Raw genomic sequence first — 26540 nt, 5'->3', positions numbered from 1 at the left:
CCAACAGAAACCCGATTGATCAGGTCATGATAGATCATGCGCATCCATGTAAATCAAAGAATCTCCCACATAGTCTCAAAGAAGGAGGGCACACCTGGCTCAAAGGGTTAGAAAACTCTGATCTTATTTAATGAAATGGCCTCACATCACAAAGTCTAATTATTATGATTTTAGACCTGCCTAAGAGGAGGGGAGAGGGACTGCATTTCTGGGTAGCACGGGACAGAAGTTTTAAAGGGAAGGACAGGCTGCTATATGCATCACCAAGTTTAAAAGATAGGAAATCTAAATCTGCACCTGTTTTAGTTTAGTGCTTCATTCCCAAAAAGAGAAACCTCAAAATAGGTGTGTTGTAGGATGGATTTAATAATTTCCTCACTTCCAGTCAGAGGACATTGGCAAAGTTGTCTTCTCCCTGTGGAGAACAGTGCAAGAGATTTCACTCTGTAATGCTGATTAAGACATACCACCGACCCAACCCCACAGGACATCACAGTCAGTAAGAAAGCTTTCTTTGTAGCTTTTAGCAAACTTTCTAATTGAAATATTTAATGTCTATTTTCTTTGCTGGAGATTAAGTGAGGTCTTCATATTCAGGGAAGTGTTTATACATCAAATGCAGAAAAACAGTATTCCCAAATGATTGAGGTGAGTGTTCTTTAGAAAAGGACAAGAAGGACACTGTGTTTGTGGGAGTTATACATAGTAAAACTATCTCTTTAAGTTGAAAAGAGTCCCATGGCATCTCTAACATACTAATCATGGGTGACAAATAGTAAGATATTAAATTCTAAAAATAAACTGACAGATGGAATCTATGTGATTTAAATTAGGTTTGATCCTGTAATGAAAAAATGACAGTACCAACTCTCACATGCAAGGCTGCCATTCCTGGTAGAAAAATCACTTCTCTGAGGCTAACCTAGGCAGCACTGAAAGATACTTATTGTTTGGAACGCAAATTTAGCAGAACAATAAAAAGGGAACATTACCATGTAAGTGCACAATTTAGGGTTTACCATGTGACTCTTTAAACTGCAAGACACAAATTACTAGAATAGGGATAAACTTTCTCCTTGGACAGGCTATCTTAATCCCACAGAAAATATTGCAAATGCACAAGATAAGAGCTATCAAACTAATTTTGTACTCTTTTTATACAAGAGCACCGTCCCCTGCATTCATAACTGTTTAATGTTTAATTATTGCTTTTAGAATTGATGTACTTTTAAGATGAGATCACTTGAGCCATAAAAAGGTGCTGAGATTTCCCTCTGCTACTTAGTGCACAGCTTGTCCCTTGTTAAAATACTGCTACTTAGTGCACAGCTTGTCCCTTGTTAAAATACAGCGTATAAACATTCAGAAGATGGTAGTAAAGGCTTATTTAAACATACATTCACTTTTTGGAAGAGGGGAAAGAAAGCAATTTTAGAAATTTTGCTACAAGAAATGATAAATTTTAGTATTAATTTATTCCAAAGCCTAAATACCCATAGCAGGGAAGCAATAGTCGAAATGGGGAAGCAGGGTTATTATTGCATGTTTTTGACTTGCTGGCTAGAGAACTGTGTAAGAAAAAATGGAATACAAAAGCAGGCAACGTTTAGATGGCAGGCTCACAAGTCGGTCACTCAGTAGACTCTGCTAGTGTACTTGGAAAAAATTAGGCAGATTCTTAGACTGAAGAGCTATAAAACCTGAAGAAGTGGGTTCCTGCCAAAAACCATTTTTACTACTTTCCAACCATATTAGCTGGTCTAATGATTTTAGTTCTATCCATAAAGCTTATATGTAGCAAAGCCACTCCACTCCCAGACCATATTGGGGTAGGCGCCACGTGCAGCAGGGATCTCGCTTTGCTGGGCAGCATGGATAACTGCACAAATTCTTTGTAGACTTGCTTTGTTGGCATAAAGTCACTGGTTAGAGACTATCATTGTTACAACGGGGAAATTAATTTTTTAGCTGTACCTACAGAGATACATAGCTTTTGGTGTAGATGTTGTTAATAGAATAAAAGGCAATAAGTTGGTACTTACATCAGGGCTGAAACCAGTAATGTTTTTATTAGGCAGATAACTATCTATTCTGCAATTCAGTAGTTTGAATTATATTACAAACTGAGCCTCTTTGGGGATTTTTCATTAAAATATCATATGCAATTATTTTGCCATTTTCCTAGTTCTCTCTTACATTTCTCCATGTACGTGACTGAAAGGCCTATGTGCTACAACAATCCTCCTAACAAATGTTAGAAAATGGTATTCCTTAATAGCATACTCTCTGTAATGTAACTTGCAGTAGGGTTTGCTTGTATTTTAAGTACAGCAAAATGTAAAGACTGCAAAGGTCAGAGGAAATCAGCTATGCCAATGAAAATCAAATATAGGCCTCAGTCTTTCCCTTAAGTCCCATAATCCTGAGTGTTGTTGCTGTTCAACGGTCTGAAGGCTCCACTGGGAAAGAGCTGTGCTGCATAAGGCACTACACCACCACATAAGTAGACAGTTCCTGCCCTGGAGAGTTTGTCTGTTTAACCAGATTAAATACATCTTGCATTCTCTTTAATGTGACCTTTCTTTCTTTGTTCATTTTACGTGCTTGTGTAATGTACCATGCTGGGGACAAGTCTGTGATATTTTTATTTTGAATCAATGTTTAAGAGAAGTATTGCCTTTTGGGTCTTAGGAAAGGATGACATTCTTAACCAATACATACTGCATGAATTTTTCATGACTCTGCAGCAAGAAATAGTGTCACATGCTGGCACAGATACCAAGCAACTTTATTTTTATTTAAATATGTGGACAAGAATCAAGGTTCTGTTTCTTCTGAAACAGAAGAAACACCATTCACTCTCTGCTGTGTCTCTTAGTGGTAAAGGAAAAGCAAAATTACTTCAGCAGGAGAACTCATTTGTTTGCCATTCCAATCCTTCTGCTTCACTAAAAGGGCAGGTGGCATCTTTCAGACAGCAAGGTGCTGGCATGTGTCGCTTGTCTGATGGAAGATGAAAAAATGCTTACTTTTAAACACCTTAAATGAAAGCACTTTAACTGAATCCCTTATATGAATGTTTTCAAAAGGAAGGGACCACAAGGGACATGACTGTAGAAACATAATTACTGCACACCAAGCTCTCCTGCTTGCTTTTATGTAGTGAGAATTGTGTTTTGCCCTTCAGCATATATATGTGCTGTCAGCAGCTATGTGTAACAATGGGGCCATATATTGTAATCTCGGTGTCAGGATTTGTTTTCCTTGCTTCATTTCTCTGGCCATCAGGAATGTACACCATCTCTATTCTGATTAGCAAGAGGGTTTGCACAGCCTTGTGGGAGAGACGGGAACAAGCACAGCATTAACTGGCAGCTGGAGATAGAGAGTGGAGTAGGAACACTGATTTAGTGGAATTATGTAGAGTGTAAATCAAAGCACAATTGGGACCCAAGGGATTAATTAAATCCTGGAATATATATCCTGAAATATATCTCCTGAACTTTAAGTCTTATTGAAATAAAAAAGAAAGGATTCCTTATACCTAGAGCCCAGTTAACTCCCATTTAGCTCCATATTCTAAAAATCCACTCTATCAGGTTTATAAGCTCCTTTAGTGTTATAAGATTTCAAAGATTTGAAGACATTAAACTAATGGCTTCAAATGGAATTTGCAAGCAGCATAATTCACTGTTGATTACTGCTAACCTTTCAAAAGTCCAAACAGGCACAACCTTTCTCATATGTTCTCCTATCTTCTCATACCAATATCAGTTTTGCCTAAGTACTAGCCCAGAAAGCCTCTGTAGGTAGAGATTTAATGAATTGTTCCAAATAGTTTTGAGAAACTATTTTTAATCTGCTGAAAGATTTTAAACCATAGTTCTGTCACCTCATTTCATTCTACATCCTGCCTATGCCCTGAGGGTTGTCTGCCTTAGGATAACATAAACTTCTGGGGACATGTCAAGATGAAGACTATTGAGTAAGCATCAAATGTGCTTATTCATGACTGTTCCTCCACAAAGAAATGCACTGCCCGGAAGCAACGTAATACTGGTATTTGAAGCACAGTAGTTATACCCTCTGTATCAGTAAAACTAAACATCCCAGCTGGGTCACCACATCGGGCAGTTCTGCTGTTCTCAGTATCAGGGCTATTACCAGGGTGTCTTGGCCATTCTCCGTTACCAGAGGAGATACACAAAGAGTTCCATCTGAGAACAGACCCTTGACTTTAGCTACAAAATTGCTAACAAAGATATTGCAAACTCTAGCACTGTATAAGAACCTTGGAATTCATGGGTGAGTTTATAACTGGGGAACATTGCTCTGAGACTTTAAAAAAAATGCACTAATTTAGTCACAAATTACTCCTCAGTTTACCAAATGTAGATAACTGGCTACTGAAACACTGGGATAAAGTTCAGTGCTTCACACAAATTAAATTGCCAGTCTGTAAGTACCAATGCATGAACTGATTGCAGTTCATCATCGTCTGCTGCAACAGAGAGCCAAAAAACAAGGCAGCTGTAAAGAGATGGTAATGTGGCCATGCCATTTATCTACTAGAAGATCTTTGTTAATGATTCTAATTTTCTTTAAGTAGTTCTTGTAATTAACCCTAAATATCTGCTAGAAGCAGAAAATACACAGATCTACTGTCTGCCAACCCTACTGCTCGCATGCAGAAGATCATGATATAATAATCTGAGATTTTTAAGTTTCCTTGTAGTCTTAAAATTGATTTTTCAGGAGCCTATCTGTGTCTGAGCTTAAAATTAAGTCTTTTCTTTCTGCCATCAGGTATTTGTAACCTAAGTGAACAATGCAACAAATGAAATGGAAATTCTGCCAGGTGTGCATGCTAATAGCTCTTTTCTGGGTACCTCCACTAAGCAGTACAGTTCTTACCCAAAGTCCTCCACTGTGCACATAAAACCAGGGAGGACTTTTTAGGGAAAGACACCATGATACCAGCTTAAGAAAAGGTAGTAACAATATAATTAAGTAGTTAATGAAATGCCCACACCCTGAATATTATTTGGCAATAGTCTTTCACTCAGTTCTCGTCCTATCATAATGCATATGTCTCTTTTAGTACAGGACTTTTCCCCGAGGGCACACCATTGTGACAGCTTGATGGCTAGGGTGAACATCAGTGAGCCTTTCTGCAGCCCATGGCTGAGTACTCACTGGTTATCTTCTGATGCATATTATCAGCCAGGTCAAGTGATTTCTGTGCTACAGCAGCTGATTTATACTGAGATCCACGCTATAGTCCACTTTGTTGCTGTCCCTCCAGCTTGAGCAAAGTTTCTCTGTTAAAAGTCTCTGTATAGCATCTTTGCAGCCTCAGTGAGGAAGGTCCTACTGCATGTTGAACCTCTGAGCAAAATCCTTGATGTGTTGACTGCCTCTTTTCCACCCCTCTTGTTCCTCCCTCCCTCCTATCTTCCTCCCCTCCTCAGCCACACGCTTGATTCCCCAACCAATATGACCACTGTGTGTGTTTTTGGCAAGGCCCTAAAGTGTCACTGGTGACTTCAAAAGCATGTTCAAATTTATTTTCTCTGGCTTTACTTATTCTTGACCATCAGGAGTATTTAGAAAGGTATACCATGCCCTCTTCTGTGTCAATTTTCTTATCTTTAAATGCATGGGATCCCCATGATATGAAGCTTTACCCTGGTCCATGTTCTAAGATTCCCAGAAGGCAGTTAAACCTCCAGCTTCTGTTCTTTTTAGTGGATGCTTAGGAAACTCAGCAACACATATGATGGAGATAAACAGGGAAAGCTGACATTGAGGGTGATTCTATCCTTTTTACCCAGAACATTAACAAAAGTGTTTCCCGAGAACTGATAGCTTCTATCTTACATGTTGAATAAAATAATAATACCAAAACTGAGCTCTTGTTTCTCAACTGTCCATCCTCTTAACCTTTATAATGTGGCTGACATATGGCATTCCTGAACACAGAAAAATCATAAAAATACTTTTCAAAGCCAGACTGAAAATCTTTTATAAGAAATTTTCTTGAGACTGCAGCAAATGATTACAGGTATTAGACTGTCTCTACCATCGTGTGTTTCCCCAGCGGTGCAAATCAGCAGAGCATCACTGATTTGAAAGTAAACCGACTGCTGTAAGCCATCTGCATTTTTTGCCAGATAATTTTAGAAACAGGAGAAAAGAAGAGAGCATTCAAAACAAAGGGCCTTCTCTTGCAAGTCACTGGTTAACCCCTCACCTTACATCCATCACATTCCCTATCAACTTCAACCCCTATATCTTTCAAAACTGGACACTTTCCACAGAAGTCAGATTTCTAGCACCACAAAAAATAAATCAGGTACCTGCTGAAGTCCTTCAGGTTCTAGATAGCTTTATAGCAAAAATTAATAAGGACAGCAAAAATCCATAGTGTTTTCAGTTTGCTTCTTAAAATTTCTCCCGTTTTGTAATTATGGCTGTCCTTGTGGGTTTTCTTTTGGAAGGGAAAAAGTTGGAAGGACAGTTGTTTTCTTCCCCAGGAGTGATTAAAGCACCACTTTCCTTCCTTGGGGTGGCAGGGAGTTGGCTTCTGATTGTGGAAGGCCAAGTTTGATTCCCCCTTTGGATATACAAGCTTTATTTTTTGAATGGCTCAGAATTGAGCTATCAGAGTACCAGCTCCAAGCTAGGGTTTGGGTTTAATGACTCTGCCACACTCTTTGGCCTAGAAGGTCTGGGAGCGTGGGACAAATTCAAGACCTGAAATTGAATCCCTTCTGGGAAAGTGCATTGTGCTAACTCAAAGAGACTCCTGGGACAATCCACTTTAAATAGCATTTGTTTCTAAGTGCGATAGTTCATGTGAAAATGCATGCAGCACTGGTTCTTACAAAAGTTTTACCTCAGATTGTACTCTGCATAAAGAACAGTCTCAAGCAGTTGCTGGATTTGCAGGATGTGGACAGGAAGAATAAGGAGGGAGCAAAAGTTCAGCAGTTCTAGTATGTAGGTATAGAAGCTGGATTTTCATTGTCTCCCAGTTCTCCCTCTCTCATTTGGGGATATATAGGGGAATGCATGGGAGAAAGCAATGCTGTAGCTTCCCAGAACACCGCAGCTGAAGCTTGCCAGACACATGGTGACCATCAGAAGGTTGCAGAGATTAGCCTAGCTATATAAATAAACATGGCTGAATTCTGCCCCAACAAAAAATTGTTTGCTCTGTGTGACTCTGCTGCACGGAGCATGCTTAGGTCAGTGCTGCATGAAAAAGAAAGAGGAAGAGATTGGATTGAAAACTTTCCCATATTGCAAAATCCAGGGAGAGAGAGTGTTTGACTGGCTTCTATTTTACTATAAGGGGCAGGAAGAGTACAAAGAACACCTCCCCCAAGGGTCTATCTGAGGTGGGGTTTTTGCACTTTCTGTTCTATGCTGGGCTTTTATGCAGGGTTCACCACAGGGATAACAGACTAAATGCTAAGGTCAGTCCCTGTGAGGGAGACCTGCCTCCTGAATTGTTCTCAGCAGTGAGTAGGACAACAGAGCCAGTGAGTAGGAGAGTTACTGGGAACTAAATGAATACGTTGTTTGCTCTTTTTTCCATTCCCTCATTTTTTTTACTTGAACATTGTTTGCAGATGAATGTGGCTCAGCTGAAATATATTCACAGCCATTCTAGCATCTTTCAGGAGAACTCCTTGACTGGGAATAGCATCCGTGAGCCTGCGAGCCTTTGTATCTTGGTATCAAGTGCCTGTCTTCTTGCTGCTTGTAGACGTGGAACACAAGAGGAGAGAAGCAACCTTGTACTTCATTAGGAAAGACACTGAAGAGTAAATCCTGAACCTTGACTGATGTTTTGTTCTCCACACCTCTCTTTAATTTAGGGACACTCCCAGTGCAGGTTGTGTTTTGCTCTTGTGCTTTATGGCCAGTGGGCACATTCAATACTGCTCCAGGGATTACTATGAGGCTAGCCAAGGGACTCCATATAAACTGGTTCATCTGCTGAAAGCAGTAAAGCGATAGTAGCATGGGGCTGTTTACCTGTGGTGGTGCAGAGTCATACTGACACAATTCTTCCAGTTTCAGGACAGAAAACAGTATCTCAGAATGCATTAGAGCACTGAAAGCTACTTTGAATTAGATCAAAGAGATTGCCCAAGCAGAACAGGAGAAAATACTGTTTCTGGAATCTGTGCTAACTGGCGTGGATCAAGCTGAAAAGTCTCTGTGTAGTGCCACATTTTATTAGAGAGATGCACTTTTTGTGCCATAAAAATGAACCAGCTTCTTCAGAGCTAAGTTTATGCACTTACAAGACATTCCATTGTAAAACTGAGATCTATCCTAAATCGCTCTTTCAGACTACCTGGTAGTGCATTTGAGGCCATTATTCTGAAGTAGTCTACACTAGCAGGCCCTAGACTCCCCCATTCTGGAGGATGATTTCAAATGTGCATCTCCTTTCGTTTCATTGTCATATGAAGTAGCCTCAGCAATAGGGAATGTGCAGATAAACATGTATTCCAACATAGGGAACCATAGCAACAATAGCTACAGTAAGACTGGAGACAACTCTCTAATAGAAGATATGAAATAACAATATTCTGAGTCTACTGCAAGTTGCTGAATGCCAGGTTCAAGACAGCTCCACTCTGGCTTATCGTTTTTTATAGAAAAATATTGGAAATGTCATTGCCCTATTTAAAATCTGCCCCCTGATAGAAGAGTGTATATATCTTGTATGGCTGCCTCTATACAGACATATTGTTGGATTTTATTTTGACAGCAGAGAGAAAGGCTTCACTGCAAAGACCTGGTTTTATGACTATTTAGGATTGCTCCTTGCTAGGGCTACGGTATCATTTTCTGTGTAGATCTTCATGACAATAAGGTAGTGTCTAGAAAGATGCCTAGAAGGGGTAGGAGAAAGACGAGTAGCAAGTTCTGCTAAACCCAAAAAGAGTAGTATGCTAGACCAGCTCCACTGCTTCCTGTGATCATGGCTCCCATGGCTCATTTAGGTTGCATAAAAACTACATGACATACTGCATTTTCTTTTATATACCTGTCCTACAGCAGCACAACGTAACGGTATGGTTAGTTTAGGTTGTCGGTGGGATTTCCTGTCCTTTGTGGCACAGGCCTTCCCTTCCCTACCTCACACACATCCACAAAGGTCACACAATGTGCATCTAATCCAGCTGCACAACACTGGCTATGGTTGTGAAAATGGAAGGGTATTGAAGCGATGTCCTCATACTGGAATATCCTGAGACAGGCGCTTTCTAGCTTGAGACTCCCACGACTGAGAGCAATTGAAAAGTATGCTGTTACCTCTGCCAGCTAATCTCAGTGGTCTCAACATCATCCTGTACGAGTGATTGATGTGGCACAGATTTTCAGTTAACAATGTTACGTTATGTGTAATCTTTGCTCATTATGTGTGAGGGCTTATCCTAAACCCAATAAATTGTCAACAGTAACATCTCTCCTAAAGTTAAATATTACTCTCTAAAAAAAAATTCCTTTTTTAATCTTGGACTATGGTGCGTATTAATTTTGCCATCGTGTACACCCGTCGCTACTATTGTGATCAATAAGTAACAACTCTGTTCATTGTTCATTAACTAACCCTTTCAAGTTCCCAGATAAATAGAAACAAAGAGGTTTTCAGACTGTTTCACTCCAGGCACCTTTTTCTTGTATTCTTAGAGTTAATGGATGCATTGATAGAGGCCGAAAATTTCATATGAAGCAACTTGCTAGCCTGCTGTTTCAAACCGTACCCTCATAAAAGGAACTATTACCTTCAACTTTCCCCAACTTCTACCATTAATACAATCTTTGTTTCTTGTCACTGCATCCTTTCCAATTCATTGCAGTCACCAGAAGCTAATACTACCTTTCTGATCATGACTGCCCCCCACTATTATTTATGATTTCTACGCTTTGACAGGATAAGCAGCATTTTGTGCTATTCAAAAGCAGGCATGAATACATTACTATCCAACACTTGCAGAACAGCAGCAAAGTGTTTATATCTTCAGGAGTAAAACTTTGTAACTTGTTGATTGGTTTAGGTCTCTCTTTTATACAAGTTACTTGTATAAGGATTTAGAACTGTATAAAATAATTAGCTTAAAATCAAAATGTTTCCCCGGGGGAGTCTGCCATATCAAATATTACTTAACAGGGATGTTAATGACTCACTTAACTCTGATGTTCAGCTCCTTAAATGAAGGAAACAGCAAAAGCATAGTAAGAATAATATTGTTGTTAATAAAGTTAGCAACTTCATATATAAATTTTAAATCCCCCTGCATTACTAAAATGCCAGTGAACTCTGGTCCTCAGGCTAGACGTAGCAATAAAATTTAACAGACTGCAAGCATGCAAAATGTTTTATATAACCCACAAATTTTAAAAATGATTGATAGGTTTTGAAAAGAGACACACTGTTCCTGAAGTCTAAACTTTTTCCAGTAATTACCACTAGGAAGGGATGACTAATTACAGTACTTTCTATGCTACATGATATACATAGCAGACAAATACACTGAAGAGTTTTGATTTAGGTGTTCTCCATTTGGTAGAAGGAGTTCACCTATTTTTGGAAAAAGACCTATGTGCCTGAAGGCTGTAGGCTGATGAAAGTCTTCGTACTGTGCTTTGTAGAATCAAAACATTTTCTGATGCTGCTGAAAGTCAAAGTCAAAGCTTTTGAATTCAATACAATATGCACAATTACTCAAAGTACAATTACATTATTATTATTAAAATTGCCATCCCTTTAGTTCAGCACTGCAAATGGTTGACATGCAAAACAGCATAGATTCTCATAACAGAATAGATACGTAACTTTCAGCAGCGGTTAAACGCAGCAAGATTCTTGAGATTTCTGTTGCCTTCATAACTTCATTCTCTTAAGCAGCCATCTCTTTTTCAAGAATATTGATAATTTGAAAAATATTTGTAGAAGCCTATTCCATGCTCATAAATTAATTTCATGCTTACCTAAAAGAGAGGGAAGCCTATTGAAATCAGTCAGTGATTAATACGTAGTGTGAGGGAAAGGGAGTAATTCCACTGCCTCACCAATTCTCTATACATGTGGAAAGTGCTTTGTTGATTTAGCTGTCCCTGAGAAGTATGTTAGGAATCACGGTGTCAGACTTTGTAAAGTAAAGGAGTGACAACTAAGATCAGAAGCAAGGCTTTTTCAAATGGGCCAAAGAAGTGCAGACCCTTACTTGAAGAAAACCAACGTCCCTTAAGCTACCTGGAAAAATTTGGCCCTTCCTAGGCTTCTGACAGATTCTTATCCCAGAAAACAGACTTATAACTCTTCAGTTCAAAATTAGCTGACATGACTGATGCCAGACAGCAAAAAGGGTGAGCTTGAAACCCTCCTTCAAAACATGGCCAACAGAAAACTTAGGTTCCCTACTAGAGCTTGGATAAGATTATTGCTATTTGCTTTTGGATAAGAGGAAGACATATGACATTATATCTGTTCCTGAGCACAGCATTTAGCACTTCTTATCTATGAACTATTTCACCTCCTGGAGCCTTGCTGTGATGAAAGCAGCGTGTCTGGGCCTGGGAATACCTCCACATATAACTGCACATTTTACTTTTGGAGTTTAGAGGCCAAAAGTGCCTGGTGGCCCCACTGGCTGCATTCACCAAAATTTCCTGTAGAAGGTTTTACAGTCTTGAGCTGAGCTGGCACCTACAGAAACACTGGTCGGGGGATATGTCAATAAGAGAAAGAGAATTACATTCTTCCCTGTACCTTGGCATTGAATGAAAATTCCTGACTGTGTTGGGTGTAGGTAACAAGATTTTGGTAGAGGGGAGCTGCAGGGGTGGCTTCTGTGGAAGGAGGTCAGGGCCTGCCCTGGACACAGCAGGTTCCAGATGGCTCTGCAGCAGACCCACCACAGGACACAGCAGAGCCCATCAGCCAAGTTGGTGGCATCTCTGTAAAAACATACTTAGAGCAGAAAACACTCATGGGGGAGGGAACAGAGGAGGGAATGAGGGAGCAGTGAAGGGAGTGGTGAAGAAAAAGAGTGAGAGGCAACAGAGGGAGCATGACAGCTAGAGGAGTTGGAGGTGCTCCATGTTGGAGCAGGCACACCGCCAAAGGGACTGCAGTCTGCTGAGGACTCACAATGGAGCGCAGGAGAAGCATGCAAAGCAAGGACCTGCAGAGAGAAACAACTACATCTTTGACCACAATCCCCTGTGCTGCTCGTTGCTTCCCTGAAGGGACTGGGTGTAACATGCAATGATAACAAGGGGTATGGAGAGGAGTCTGGAGTGAAGTTGAGCCTAGGAATGGGAAAGGATAGGTGTTTTAAATGTTAGCCTTTGCTTGGTTGTTTCCCATTACCAAATCAGTAATTAAATATTTATGCTAACTGGCAATAAATTAAATTTAGTTCTTCACATCCAGCCTGGTTTTCACACAACAGTACTTGGTGAGTGAGTTGTCTGTCTCTGTTTTGACGCATGAGTTTTCTAACCCCTGTTCTCTCCATTTTCTTCCTCCTTCTGCTGGACAGGAGAGAGTGAGCAAGCAGCTGAGTGGGTGCTTGGCTGCTAGCTGGGGCCAACACACCACACTGGCATAGAGACCTTTTAATGCACACAGACCCTGAGTCTTGAGCTGTGTTTCTAAAACACAGTTTCTTTGTAGCAGAAACTTTAGGAAAGCTCCAAAAGCCAGAATGAAAGACCAATGGTTCTGAAGTATTTCATAGCCTGAAAACTTTCTTCTGGTGGTCTTTAGAATTTCCAGATTTAAAACCACCTTGAGATAATTAAAAAACAATAGCAACAACAAAACCCCAACCTGAATAAATAGTATCTGACATGTATTGGAGAAAATAAGGTGAGGTAAACCGATTTTAGAAGGAGTAGGATGAGAAAAGAGGAGAAAAGAGCCTGAAATGCCATTGTGAATTCTTTGTTTCAACCGCAAATGAGAACAGCTTACAATAGGTACCACTGCTTTAGAAAGGAGTTTTATACTGATGACAGCAAATAATCCTTAACATACTAGTCTATAAAGACTCACAAACATTTATCTTTTTCTGTAAAGGCCATTTTTCTTCTTGTATTCTTGCAGATTAACTGGTTGTCTTCTATGTTTTATTGATCATTTGCTCTCCTACACTACCTGCAAATACCATTTATATTTCTCAGTGCTGAGAATACTGTGTAATTGTTTGACAGTGGTTTAACCTATCAAGTGTTTCACAGAACAGCTCCATGTTCTGTGCACTGACAATTATTTAAAATCCATCTGTAAAAAATCCCCTCACTTAGTTTCTGTTGATTTCCTAGGACTGTTTTTTGTTTTCACTACTCATTAAAGCTTCCTATTTCCTTTATCAAGGATAAGAAAAGTACATTGACAATAAATTTAGGATTCAAGTGTGTGTTCTTGTAATAGAGCCTTACTGAAGTCTGCCTATAATCCAGACAGAGTACAGAATTAGAAGCCGCTCTAGTGTAATCTATAAATCATATTCTTTTCACTGGTTTGTTGACATTCTCAACAACTGCTGCAGACAAGTGATGAGTGATGGATGAAGTGTTCTGCACTTAATCTGGTCCTGTACTGTTGCATAGTGTTGTAGTGTGCTGTGAAACGGCTTCCATGGTCTACCACAGGGGCATCAGTACTTGCAGAATGACTCTTACACATGCCTCAGGTTCCTCAAAGGCCTGGACGGTGCCTGCTCTGTAGAAGTGCTCAAGGTGAAGGAGGAAGGATAAAGCTTCTGAGTGTGGGGTGACCTTTTCACCACAACAAAATAAAAAATATTAATGGGGCTCACGCTCCAATGTCCTTTGAGCACATCTGAAATCCCACTTTCTGTGCCCTTGCAGGGAGGACAAGGTACAGTCTCCGTGAGAATGGTTACCTCTGGCCTATGTACTGAAAACAGCGGTAGGAACTGTCTAGGGTCAGGGCACCACAGTGGGATGCCCCTGCTCACAGTGCTTCAGGAAAATTTTGATTAAAGGCAGAATCCAAAGAATTTTCAGACCATCAGTGAAAGGCTTAGAGAAGTTGTTGCAATTACTGCAGTTGTTGGAGCAAGGGAGTATATTCCAGACATAATTACATAGTGGCAAAGGAAAAGGAAGGCTTTTATTCCTTTTAAGAAGCCTTCTAGTCATATTTTTCTCATTGTATTTTGTCCAGCCTTCCCATGCATCATTGAAACATTAGTTTTCTCTTCTTCCTTGTGGGTTTTCAACTTCATTAAAAGTCTGGAAGCTTGATCAAAATCAACAGAGAATGAATTCACAGACGATCACTTTTTGTCTCCTTCCCAACTCTCCAGAAAGATTCAGCAAAGCAAGAAACTCTTTATTGTAAGCTTTTTTGCCTCTGAAATATTTTCTTAAGAGAAAAGTGAGAAAGACAATTTTTTCCTACCAAAAAAATGAACTTTTGACTCCTGAGTTCCCCTCCTTACCTTTTTGTCTCCCTTTGTTATACATATTCTGTTTTATTTCAAAGAATATTTATGGTATGGTACTAAAAATCCATGGCACTCTTTGAAAATGTACAAACCATACTTAGTGGTTTTGCTCAATCTAACAATGTAAAATAAACATCATTTCCTCCAGCAGAAATGTACAACTTCATAACAGGTGCCAGGCTCACAGGATTGGATAAAATTCCAAATTCTCCCAGAATTCAGAAATGATTGCTGATCTACTTAGGGCTTTCACTAAAACATCTTTTTTTATAAATCGTTCCTACAGACATTCACCTAATAAAGAAACTACGGGGTCCAAGTACATCTCTCTTGAAGTCAATCTTACTGTGTCATCAATGAAAGCAGGACTAAACCTATTTCAAATTATAGTGTCAGGACTCAGTAGCTGTAATGGTATTTATGAGAAGGTGAGAATTTGGCAAATGGGAGCATGTAGAGTCTGTCACAGGGCTTAGTCATGCCCCTGTCTCACTGCACTAAGCCCTGGGCCCCTACCCCTCCATATGGTGCTCCTGGTGATCTCAGGCATAATTATTACTTTTTGCAGGGTTACTTTTTTCAGTTCAGTGTCTGCAATAATGTGACCACTCAGCTATAACCCATCACAGTGATATTTTTCTACCTTGAAACTGAGCATATATATATATACTAAGAGGACATATAAGGGTACAAAACCTTCTGTGGTGGTGTTATATGGATCTGGCTTGGTTTCAACAAAACTAGCTGGTTCATTTAGAAAAAAAAGTCTCCAGGATCGTATTATAATATTTATGCAGTGTGGAACTGCCTCGAACAGGTTTCACGGTGAAATATGTAGCTAATCTGTTTGACCCTACGCATGCTTGATACCCTCATAAATATTTTCATAGTCATTCACTGTGGTGGGGCTATATGCCCCAGTCTTTAGCGATGGTATGTGCAGGTTGTTCTGTCGATAAGCCTGGCAAATGGTTAGATACCTTTTATGCATCTCAGCTATTTTACCTCTTTTATAATTTTTATTTTTATTTTATCTTTTTTTTAATAGGAGGGCATTGTCAATATCTGTGTCTCTGTTTATGAGAAAATGAATACTCTTTTTGCCTCAGACTATTCATAATGCCTATTTTTGTCCTTTAAATTATTCACTGTCCATATGCTTTTGGAGCCCAGTACATTTGGACAGCATGCAAATTTCGCAAGAAAAATTTTATTATTAAACATAAATTTTCATCACTTTGTATTGCACATACACTCTTAATCCACTTATAAGTGGCTATCACATCTATCAGATTTGTCCCTGTAGTCAGTTGTTTCTTTGGCTGCCCTATTATGGCAAACAATCAGCATTTTAACTATAACTTAAAGTTTAGATTGACCTGGGTCCTTTAGATAATTCTATACTTTATTCATAAGAAGCTCATTTTTTTACAGGTACTATTGTTGGTTTTTGAGTTTCAGTGCAGTTTAAAGAATGTTTGCATTGGATACATTTAAATCACTGTAAGCTGAGAACCTTCAAAGGTGTTTGGCTTCTGGCATGCCTGTGTGGACTAGTATGTGGGTGACATACTCAAATTATCTTAGATACCTGGGTCAGCTGTTCTCAAGCATCTACTTGCATTAGGGAAAAGTACTGCAGTACATTTTCAAAGGTTTTTAGCAATTGTAGTTGCTGGAGTGTAAATAGCTCTCTGAGACTTGCCTACTGGTTAGTCAGTGCTGCTAATGCGGAAAAATGACTGTGTTTGCTAAACATGACTAAATCAGACTATGATATATGCATCTCTGTGGCTTGGCCCTGAGTAGGTTTGCTTCTCATGCTTCTCCCTCTCATTTTAGTGGACATTAGGTTCTGACATTAGCAGAAACCATGCAAAATTGCTTCTACGCTTTAGAAACACTTTGCAGTTGTCCTGTCTATTTGCATGCTTGGGATGTAATCCTTCCCAATAACTCAAAAGAGAAAACACTACCAGTTCATGAGTGTCTTGAGTGGCAGTTCATACAAATAGATGCCTCTGTGTGTGAAGCTTCAGAGTCTGCAAAGTACTCTATAATTTACAGAAATTAAAACTTGTCAGTGCTTTATTAAGTCATACTGATGAGACAAAACCTACTGTGGGTGAGAGTATCCAAAGTCATTATCTGTCCCTATCCCAAATCTTGGCCAAGATCATTTGAATGATACAGGAGAAGTAAAGACAGCAGAGGACTGGTGAGGTAAGTCATCCTATTTTATTAAAAGAAGAACAAATTATTTCTGCCTCTCCTCCTCACCTTTTCCACAAGCTTCTCCTAGAAAACAGCAGTGGCGTTTCTGAGCTTTTGATTTTCCTTGACTCTGTCATGCTATTTTTGAGATAATTCAGACTGACTCAGTTACCCTGCTGTCAAGACTGAGAAACTGCACTGACTGCAGTAAATGTGGGTGTAACCATAGCAGGAGAACTTGGCAGCATGGCAGTGAAAAGAAACTAGCAAACAGCATATAACTTGGGTAAGACGGAATAAGGAGAGATGTGCAAATCCACTCCAGCCCGGTGCTTTGTCCACAAGTTCATTGCTTCCAACTGGAGTTTTAATACTATATATAGAAAAACAAAGCAAATACAAGCTTACAAGCCCATCGGCACCTTGATGCCATGATACGACATGATTTCTGTTCAGCTGGAGCATTGTCCCTACCCCCTATCTGGAAAACTGCAGTATTAGTAACCACTGTCTCATCAAATAGATAATATTTCTAAACATGCTATTTCCACCCCTAATCATAGCAAACACTAGAGTGTGCAAGTCTATTCCACTCCTCTGGGAATTTGCCACTGGGAGTGGCGATTGCCTGCATCCAAAGAGATCCCAAGGATAAATGCCAGGTTCTTTTTCCTTATCAGTTTCTCAGCTCCAAAGAATCAGTGGCATTCAGCTTCCCTCCTTCTATATTCCTCCCACTTCATGTCCACCCACTCTTGTCACGTTACTGGTCACCATATCCAAATCTCTGTTTATCCCCGGGTTCTGGGCGATTTTTAGCACAAACTCTAATCTGTTCCCATGTAAGCAGTGCAATGGTTCTCAGTGATGCAGGTAAAGAACATGCTATTATTTGTACTAAATCACTGATATCTGGAGAATGAATAAGATCCTTTTATAAACCTCTATAAATAAAAAGTTTTGCTTTTCTCCAGCTCCAAGAAACTAAACAAATTACATATTACCATTAGTTTGTAGAAAAAAAGACAACCTAGAGAAAACATTCCCTTAATATGAAGACACTTTCTTTTACCCTAAAGTAAAAAACCTGAAGTAACTCTGTTTAGCATAATAAGATTTTAGAAATCTACTTGCAAAAGCTTGCAAAATCATTCTAAATTAAGTATATTATTCATCCTGTTGTCTTCACCATTCTTTCTGTGGCTATACAGCCTGCAAGAAAAAGGACCAAATATGAAGCACAGCATGTCTGGGAAGAGACGCTTTAAAATAGCACTTGGCATTTTCCAGTTCATTGCAGTGAATGTTAATGCATATTGGGAATTCATAAACACAGAGAAATTATTTAGACTTCCCTTCCTGTATAACAAACACAGCAGAACAGAGAATTGCAAAACTTGATATTATGGTGTTTTCAGCTGGGATCCAATTGCGTGAACACTATTTTAATCTCAGCTAGTTTCTTGCTCATACACTAGGCTGCACCTATATTCAACCTACGAGGAAAGGTTGGGTAAAGCGCATGTAGGACAGCTTTAGTTTAGCTTGTTCGGGTACTGGTATGCATGGCCATGTGTACAGACATTACTTAATGGCGATGAGTCCATGGGCCCAAGCACTGGTGTGTGATTGCCCAGTATGATCCTGCGGCGGTCATGCTCCCGAGCCCAGTTCTGGCCAACGCCAGTTAGAGCTCTCCCAGGGAATAGGCTGGGGACAGCAAAGGCCAACAATGGTTCCCAGTTGTCGCTGCAGTCCAGGCCTCTCTATTTTGGGACATGAAGACAATGTGGCTCTGTAGAGGTGAGCTATGCTGTCACACTTGTCCTCGGGGCCAGCGCACAGGCGTGGCTTGTTCTAGTTGCTAGCACAGGCCTAGCCCACGTAACTTGGTTTTAGCTATGTGAGCAAGTCCATAGGGTGTCTGGGGGCTCCCTTCTAATCCCACACTTGCTGTGCTCCCTGCTCTGGTAGCTGAATTACAGCTAGCTCATTTCAGGTAAGACTGCGTGCTGTGGCCCATCCAGTTAATTACAGCATAGCCTGCAGCAGCAGAATGAGAAACAATGACCTCGCTGATGAGGTTGCTGGCTGTGTCAGGAGCTCTATTCTGAGACTGCTAAAAGGGGAAAGGTGCTAAAGCATGCTTCGCCTTTCATTTGAACTGGCATCTTCATTTTCAATGGAAAGGAAGTGTGACTGATGTACTCTCTCTATATTTGACAGTGCTAATCCCCAAGTTGTCTCACTCTGCCAAAGCTACCATGGATTATCTTGGTGGCACCTCTCAGTGAAATACAAAAACTCTTTCAAGAAAACAAGTTCACATGTATATACATATGCATATATATCTATGTGTGTGTATATATGCAAAGTTATTGATTACTCCTCAGTCCTTTTGGTTCCCTTTCTGTGCCAGCAATAGATAACGTTCCCTCTCACTGGTTTCATTCACATTTTTTAAGAAATGCCACCCAAAAACATTGTTGGAGCAGCTTATTTGTCATGAGGGTAGTTGCATATCAGCTTCCTTCTCTTTTGGTTTGACTTAGGATTTTTGGAAAAAAAATTAAAATAGATTTTTTGACATACTAAAAAACTCTGCATTTGCCTAATGAAGAAATCTGTGTGTCTGCATGCAGTGAATTGATTTAATGTGATTCTAGCTAACTTACCTTGGAAGACATCTTGGGCAGATGGGATGGAAAGGTAAAATGTAACAGGAAGCCAACCCTCATTCAAATCAAAAATATCACCCCTGCTATCCCTCTATCAGGTTACATCCAGTCCAGACAAGAGAGTGAAATTCCTAAGGGAAAGAGTTACTCCACATCTTCGGTTCCACAGACTGACCAGCACAAAAATAACGTTTTAGTGTATCTTTAATCAAGGCTTCCCAGGTAAAGCAAAGAACTTGCACAAGCTTTGTTATATAACTCTTAGCAATTTTTTTTTTTTGCTGTCCATGATGGAACATTATGAAAATAATGATTATGTCTATGGGACATCCTGCAGTGCCATCCAAAGACATGCAGCCCTGGAAGGTCAGGACATCTTCAGCCAGGGGTCTGAGCTAACGAGGTCTGCTCAAATGCGAGGTGTGTTAGCTGGAGCAAAAGGCCACAGTAATGTGACTCTGCTGCTTCCCAGTCTAAGCAGATCTACATGACACAGCCTGGCACAACGTAGATGCATCCCTAGGATAAATCTTCAGCCTTGTATGAATTGGCAAAGGCCAGATTTATTCCAGTCGACACCATCTGAAGATTTGAATCATGTTTTGCAATTAGAAGACATGTCAGGATTTGAGAATGAAACATAAGTGCCCAGTCAATTCCCCCCATTCCTGAACTGCAAACTTTGCCAGGTCCATATTGTTTGGATTCTTAAGTGTATTGCCAAATTTTCTGTGAAGAGAAAGGAGGTTTTATTATCTTTCAGCATTTAGAGATAGCATGTAGGTTATTTAGTTATTGAATCAGCATGACTTTTTGTTATACAGAAGGCTGAATGCATGTAGAATATGAAAGAATGAAGATGAGCTTCGTGTTTAATGTTATTTTTCCATATAATATTTAAAAATATTTTTAAAACATAGAATTTAAAGTCAAGTAATCCACAAACCTCAGTGCTACACTCCAACAGTGTATAGAATTACATGTTTGAACTGGCTTTTCGACAAGCTTTCCCTCATTTTCATCTGACACCTGTCAGCAGCTGTGAAAATGTCCATGGTGTTCATTGGGGCAAAGCCTAGGAAATAATAAAGAAGCTCTTGGAAACGTATTTGAAGTTTGAGACCTGTGAGAAATCAAAGCTCTTTGTTGATCTGTATAAACATGAAACTGAGAACTGCCAACAGTTTTATGAAAAACGAAAACCCAAAAATGCCACAGCCAACTAAACAATAGGCGCATAAGTGACAGTAGATCATGGATTAGTCCCTGGAATTCCCTAGTGATGGGGCTATGTATTACTGTGAGTACAAAATCAATCTGTACGCCTTCACATTTTATAAAAAAAATCTACCTGTGACATCCAGTACTTTTTCCTTATTTCAGCATTAATAAATCCCAGAATCAGAAATATTAGTGATGCCTTGTCTTCCTCCTCAGTCTGTTATTGCTTTGATTGCACCATTTTTTCCTATGCTATGTAAAGGCATAGGACATTGAAGTGATTCAGAGTCATTAGTCCATTTCTTGCTAGCAGCATCATTTTATGTACACATATCAGACACCTAGTGCACGGAATTGTGCTCCCTGCTGAGGTAGGGCCGTGAAAAAAACAGACTGCTGTCAGGTACCCTCAAAATCATTCACTTTTTATTGTGGCTATATCTTCTGTCTCTATCTATTTTCTCTGCAAAAGACTCGTTATTACTTGGGTTTTGATGCAGCTTCTACTGCAAGCCTGTTCTTTGTTTTCCACAAAAAGAAGGGGATAGTCTTTTCAGAAAGTAAAGCATGATTCACCCCCATCACCACATATCTTATTCTCATTGTTGTTTCTCTCTCCTTCCCCACTCTATCAGTAAGGAGATTACTTTTACTTCTTACTGATTGCCTACAGCATTCAGTTTGTACCTTTACCTCAGAGGAAGTTTTTAGTATTCAGAATTAACATTACTCCTGGCAAAAAAGCCTGATAACAACAACAACAATGCTTTATTCAATACAGAATCATATGTAGATAAAGATACACCTGCACGTAATCCAACAGCCTCTTCATTTTTACTGTTACATACATTGTTTGTTAGTTTTCCCTTCAGCTGGCAAAGCAGCAGACATATTCTAGACACTACTGAGAAAGTGAAAGTTTTTATATTCTATGGTATTGTTCTGTAAGTTTGCCTTAACATAGATTTCAAGCCTTTTTGGAACAGAGAGGCTCTTGAAACCCTGCGAGCAGACCAACCGCCATGACACAAATTCATACACGTAACGGAGTACGAAGCCCTGTATCTCAAAAGAGATAATTAAATAACAGTATTTCAGCACTGGAGACTGTTGTAGCAAGTAGGGGTCTCTGGCTGCAACCAACCTCATCTCCACATGTGCTTGTTTATCAACTCCCTGGACACTGCTTTCATAATATTCATATGATGGCTGCATTCATTGTGCTCATTTATGCATTCTGAAGCTACTAAGCTTATAAAAACATTTTACTGAGGTTACTCTTATGCATATGTTTGAGACGTCTGCCAAAAAGAAGCACATCAGATGCACTGCATAAATAGATTTGTGTAGAGCCAGCTATTAAGCCTAACTGGTGAGGGCAATTCAACAGCAACGTTTAAAACAACAGCTGAGATGCCACAAGCGTACCCAAAAGGGTACCCAAGGGGTAGAATGCCACCCAACAAGAGCCCTTTTGGAAAAAAGGAGGGATAAAGAGATGCTTCATCTACCTGTGGTACATTGCCAAGGAAGGCCCGGCTTTGGGGACAGATGAGGCTCCGGGAGCTGCCTGATGCTCACATCTCACAGACCTCTCTTTGACCTTAGTCCCACTTCAGAGGGAATAAGCAGGAATGATTTCTCAACCTCATGTGCTTTCTTCCTGTCTTTTGTCTGGAAAAATTAGCTGGGGACAAAGTCTGACTTCCATTAAACATTTACAATGTTTTCAAACTCAGCGTACAACTGATAGCACTAAATTCATATCATATTAGCCAAACCTTAACAGAGGTTGCTGTTATTATAATGTATTACAATATATTATATTTAATTATAAAGTTGCTATATTATTATCCATTTACAATGGATTTTTAAATCAACTGAATACTGCTCTGACAACTGTGAAATTATTATCTATGTAAAACACAATGACGATAATGGTAATCCTATGTCATGCCATACACTTGCAGGGATTAGGAAAGATTTCATAAGAGTCACGTCCTTCTCTTACTTAGTCCTGAATCTGATTTCTCGCATACAGTGGCAGGAGGAGAATTGTAACGCTGCCCATGTGGACCAAACGAAACTGGGACAAGGTCACCATACAGTTCAATCTACTTTAAACATGAATTTTTGGCAAGTAGTTTAACCACAAGGAAACTCGCCTGCATTGATTCTTGCAAGTTTGGTTTGGTTTTATTGGAAGAGGTCAGAAATTATTAATGTTTAAAAAATCAGCAAGTATGAGTTGTAAGAAATTTCTTCAGGAGTTTAAAGCTTTAGATGAAGTCTAATTCATTTTATGTATGATTTAATATAATTTTCTGAGCTGTCTATCCCTACATATTCGTGGTTTTAATTGCCATTTCAGTTTTCATTTGAATGTTTCTTTTCCAAGCACTTAAAAAAGATCTTTAAAAGAGCATTTCAGCAAAGCAAAAGTAAAAAATAATTAATCTAATGGAATATAGCAAGCCATGATCTTTAGAATTCCACACTCAATTTCATTTCCAATTTTTTGAAATAGAAGTTCATAATTTTTGAAGAAATGTGGATTTTGTAGATTTCCCCTTGCTTAGATCCTTTGAAAGTTTCTCTTTACACTCTAACTCAGAAAGCCTTTTAAAATTAATTTCACTGATGACTTTCAATCCTATCTATTAAAAACAGTCTTAAACTTTTCAAGAAAACAAAAATATAGTAACGGTTAGAATTTTTTACCACCTTTTGCCAGTATTTATCAGTCTGTGTCACTAGTAGCCTACAGATTATATATAGTGCTTTTTATCTTCAGGGAAAGAAGAACTCCAAATCGTTACTTTGCAGACATTTCTTTTCAAGTTTTGCATGCTTTTCTGACACATGATTATTCTGTGATATATTAAAATGTAAGTCCCTCCTCTTTTGCTTTTCTATAATTTAAATAATTACCTGAATAAAGCACGTGAATTATGGCTTTCACGTTTCCCAGTTCAATCATGCTAATTTATCTTCTGGCAGAGAATTTAAAACAAAATTACTGTCTCGTTCTGAGACAAGATGTTAATAAAAGATATTAATTACTTCTTAGAAGGCATATTTCTTTATCCACACCGCAAATTTTAAAAGTTTGCTAGAAAAGAACAAACTCTGCTTTAGTTCTCCCTTGTCTGACAATTACAGAATTTTTCTCACTCAGTGTCATACTAAAAAGCCCTTTTTTCTCCTCACTGAAAACCTTTCCATCTATTTCTTCTGTATCCTCACTGACCACTGGTGCCATCACTTTCTTTAATGCCATTTAGGATACATTTACTTTGAAACCTCATCTTCCTAGCTTTGAAAATGTACATGAAGATCTCTGGTGTCTAATCAAAGCAAACGGAGAGCACAGACTATATTCTATACTATTTTCCTTTCTACAAGAAAGGAAATCCTTTCTTGTTCAGTTTCATATACTATACCCTGCTGATAAACCAGGCAATTTTAACTAAAATTTTAATAGAAAAAGGGCATGCAATAAAAAAATAATGAGCAAAAGTGCTGAATGCAGGTCAAAGGTTTTGCACAGCATGAAAATCTCTTTGGATTTAGTTATCTGTCAGTATGTTTGGGAAAGCATGGCTGGATCGGTTTTGAAAAGCCAAATATAAATACAAAATACTTGTTGAAGTTTACAAACTTGTTTCTGCTTTTCTGTTGGGGGTTGTGGAGGAGAGCTGTGATTTTTTTTAGGATTATTTAGCTTCACATCACAAAATTTTCTGTATGTAACGTGGAATCTTAATCTAAAACTCTCCTTTCATATGACTTCTAGTGTTCACTGCAGGTGTGAAAAAGAATTTTTGGAACTTGCAGATAGGAACTGTGCTTTCATTAGAGGCTAACAAGGTTCTACTTCCATCAGTAATAGTCTAATGAGAGAACAGGCATATTAAAATTCCTGTTTTGGTGTGGATCTGTTACCCTCTCACAAGGAATTTGGGGGAGTGTGCCCATTTATGCATATCATTTGTAGGACCACTGTTTAATCTCCATTTAGGGGATAAAGATCATTCCTCTATTCTATTCCACCACTTGGAAAAAAAATAAAGAATAAAAAGTGTAAGCTTTCTATGCAATACTCATGTTCTTCTCTAAACAATGTTTTATAATGGAGGCACAGAATATGTTTTAAATCAGTGTTGAGGAAATTGGCAGTGGAAGAGACAGGGCTAAAAATGTTTTGTACCTCTTCATTCAGTGGAACATAGATAATAGGCTGTTCTGGCTGCAGATACTGCAGTGAGGCAAGAGGATTTAGCACGGACTGGTTCTGTCACAATAAACCACAACGACAGAAAGAAACTAACTTACCTTTTCAAATAATGTGGCCCAGAGGTGCAAAGTAAGCAGCAAAGAGACAAATACATTGTGTTTGCAACTGATGCTGGAGCAAGTTGTATTAGAAAAGAAATATACAAAAAAAACCCAGAAGGACCAGGTGCTAAAAATAAAATAATCTGTCAATTTCCATCCCTCTCTGATACCCAACATTAAAGTATGATCTGTTGTCCTCTTGTTCGCTTGGGCACCATTTAATCTCTACATTTCATGTATTCATACTCCTTCCAAGCAAAGCACGCACCAGACTACACAGAAGCTTCCATTTATTTTGCCCATATTTGTGTCAGTTTTAACCTTTCTTCACAGTCTGTTGCTGTACTTTTGTCCAGAAGCAGCAAAAGCTGATGTGTTTCCTCCATTACCTTTGCTCTTTTAGAAGATTTTCACCTAATATTCTGTACTTAGGCTGAGTGTGAATTCAAAGTGCAAATGATAATTGTGTTAGTACTCTATCAGCTTCGTGTTTTAATTCTAGATGTAATTTGGACTTCCCATGGAGTGAGAACTGCCTTCTCCTGGCTGTGCCATTGACAGTGTGATAAATGGTGCACGTGCAATTCTTGCAATGGAGCTTAGCACAGCTGCCAGCAGCCTCACTTCTGCACCAGGAAACACAGACCCCAGCTCCTCCTTTCGTACAACAGCTTTTTTGTCTGAGAGAGTTTCTGGTAAGTGGTACTCACCAACTCAGAAAATCAGTCATCTCTTGTACTCTTTTATAACTATAAACAGGTTGCTATTTCATCGACCCACTCACATCAAGCCTTATATATTTGCATTTTTAAATGGATTATATCTCCATTTGTGTTCATTTCTTAGTTTCTTAAAACATTGATTTTTCTCTTGACTTTTGCTTTTCAGAATAGTTTTCATTTCTCTGTTATCCTCAGCTTCGTTCACATTTTCTGCCGGACTAGGAACGTTAGGTCCTGAAACTAACACTGGGCCTGATCTTGCCTGAATAGTAAAACCAGAGTTAAGAAGAATGGGGAAAAGTCACATTAGCATACTTTATCGTCAGAGCAATACAACTGAGGCAGATGGAAGCAACCAGAGTTCTCCAGCATAAGCTCAAGTGAAGCTTATTTGCTTTTCATATTAATTTTCATTTTCATTTTAATTCCTTTCTACTTTCTGAATTCTTGTTAAAAAGTGACTTGTGAAAAAGAAAGGAAGCCCTGCATGTTTAATTAGTACGTCAGGATAAAGGCTCATGCATGTGTCCACGTGCATGAAAACAGATTCAGACACTGAGAGGAAGGCAGACGCAGACTTCACTGTTAATATTTTGGCAGAAACTTATAAAGACCTTTTATTAAACTCAATTCAAATGTTTATTCTAGAGGGAAAATACTACAAAGGTTGAACTTACATGATGAGTGAGAAATAATTTTCGAAAGGCTGAAATTTTGCTCAGAAGGTATGGGGTTTTTAACAGGCACCTCAAAAGAATGTATAGGAACACTCAGCATGAAAAATATGAGAGAAATATCTGGTGAAAGAACATCAGCCATTAATTGACCCAAGCACCACATAGATGGGCAATGTACAG

The 26540-nt window shown here is 39.1% G+C and overlaps 2 long non-coding RNA genes across 4 annotated transcripts in view; one reads left to right on the top strand and one right to left on the bottom strand.

Annotated features, from left to right (window-relative positions):
• The window catches only part of LOC142056357 (uncharacterized), a 61073-nt gene extending 38815 nt beyond the window's left edge, over positions 1-22258 (bottom strand). Inside the window, exons 1-3 of one of the 2 annotated variants that reach the window (XR_012660306.1) lie at positions 22135-22258; positions 20349-20477; positions 19611-20131 (exon numbers count right to left, since the gene is read on the bottom strand). This is a non-coding gene — a long non-coding RNA (uncharacterized LOC142056357). Of the gene's footprint in view, positions 1-297; positions 416-19610; positions 20132-20348; positions 20478-22134 lie in introns of those variants that run through there. The other variant, XR_012660305.1, reaches the window with a different exon arrangement.
• The window catches only part of LOC142056356 (uncharacterized), a 161097-nt gene that overhangs the window by 107334 nt on the left and 27223 nt on the right, over positions 1-26540 (top strand). For both annotated transcript variants that reach the window (XR_012660303.1, XR_012660304.1), the window contains one exon: positions 25464-25656. This is a non-coding gene — a long non-coding RNA (uncharacterized LOC142056356). The remainder of the gene's footprint in view (positions 1-25463; positions 25657-26540) is intronic.

Source organism: Phalacrocorax aristotelis, chromosome 4 (assembly GCF_949628215.1).
Source record: "Phalacrocorax aristotelis chromosome 4, bGulAri2.1, whole genome shotgun sequence".
Lineage (NCBI taxonomy): Eukaryota > Metazoa > Chordata > Aves > Suliformes > Phalacrocoracidae > Phalacrocorax > Phalacrocorax aristotelis.
Note: the sequence above shows the minus strand (reverse complement) of the source record. Positions and strands in the feature narration are given on the sequence as shown.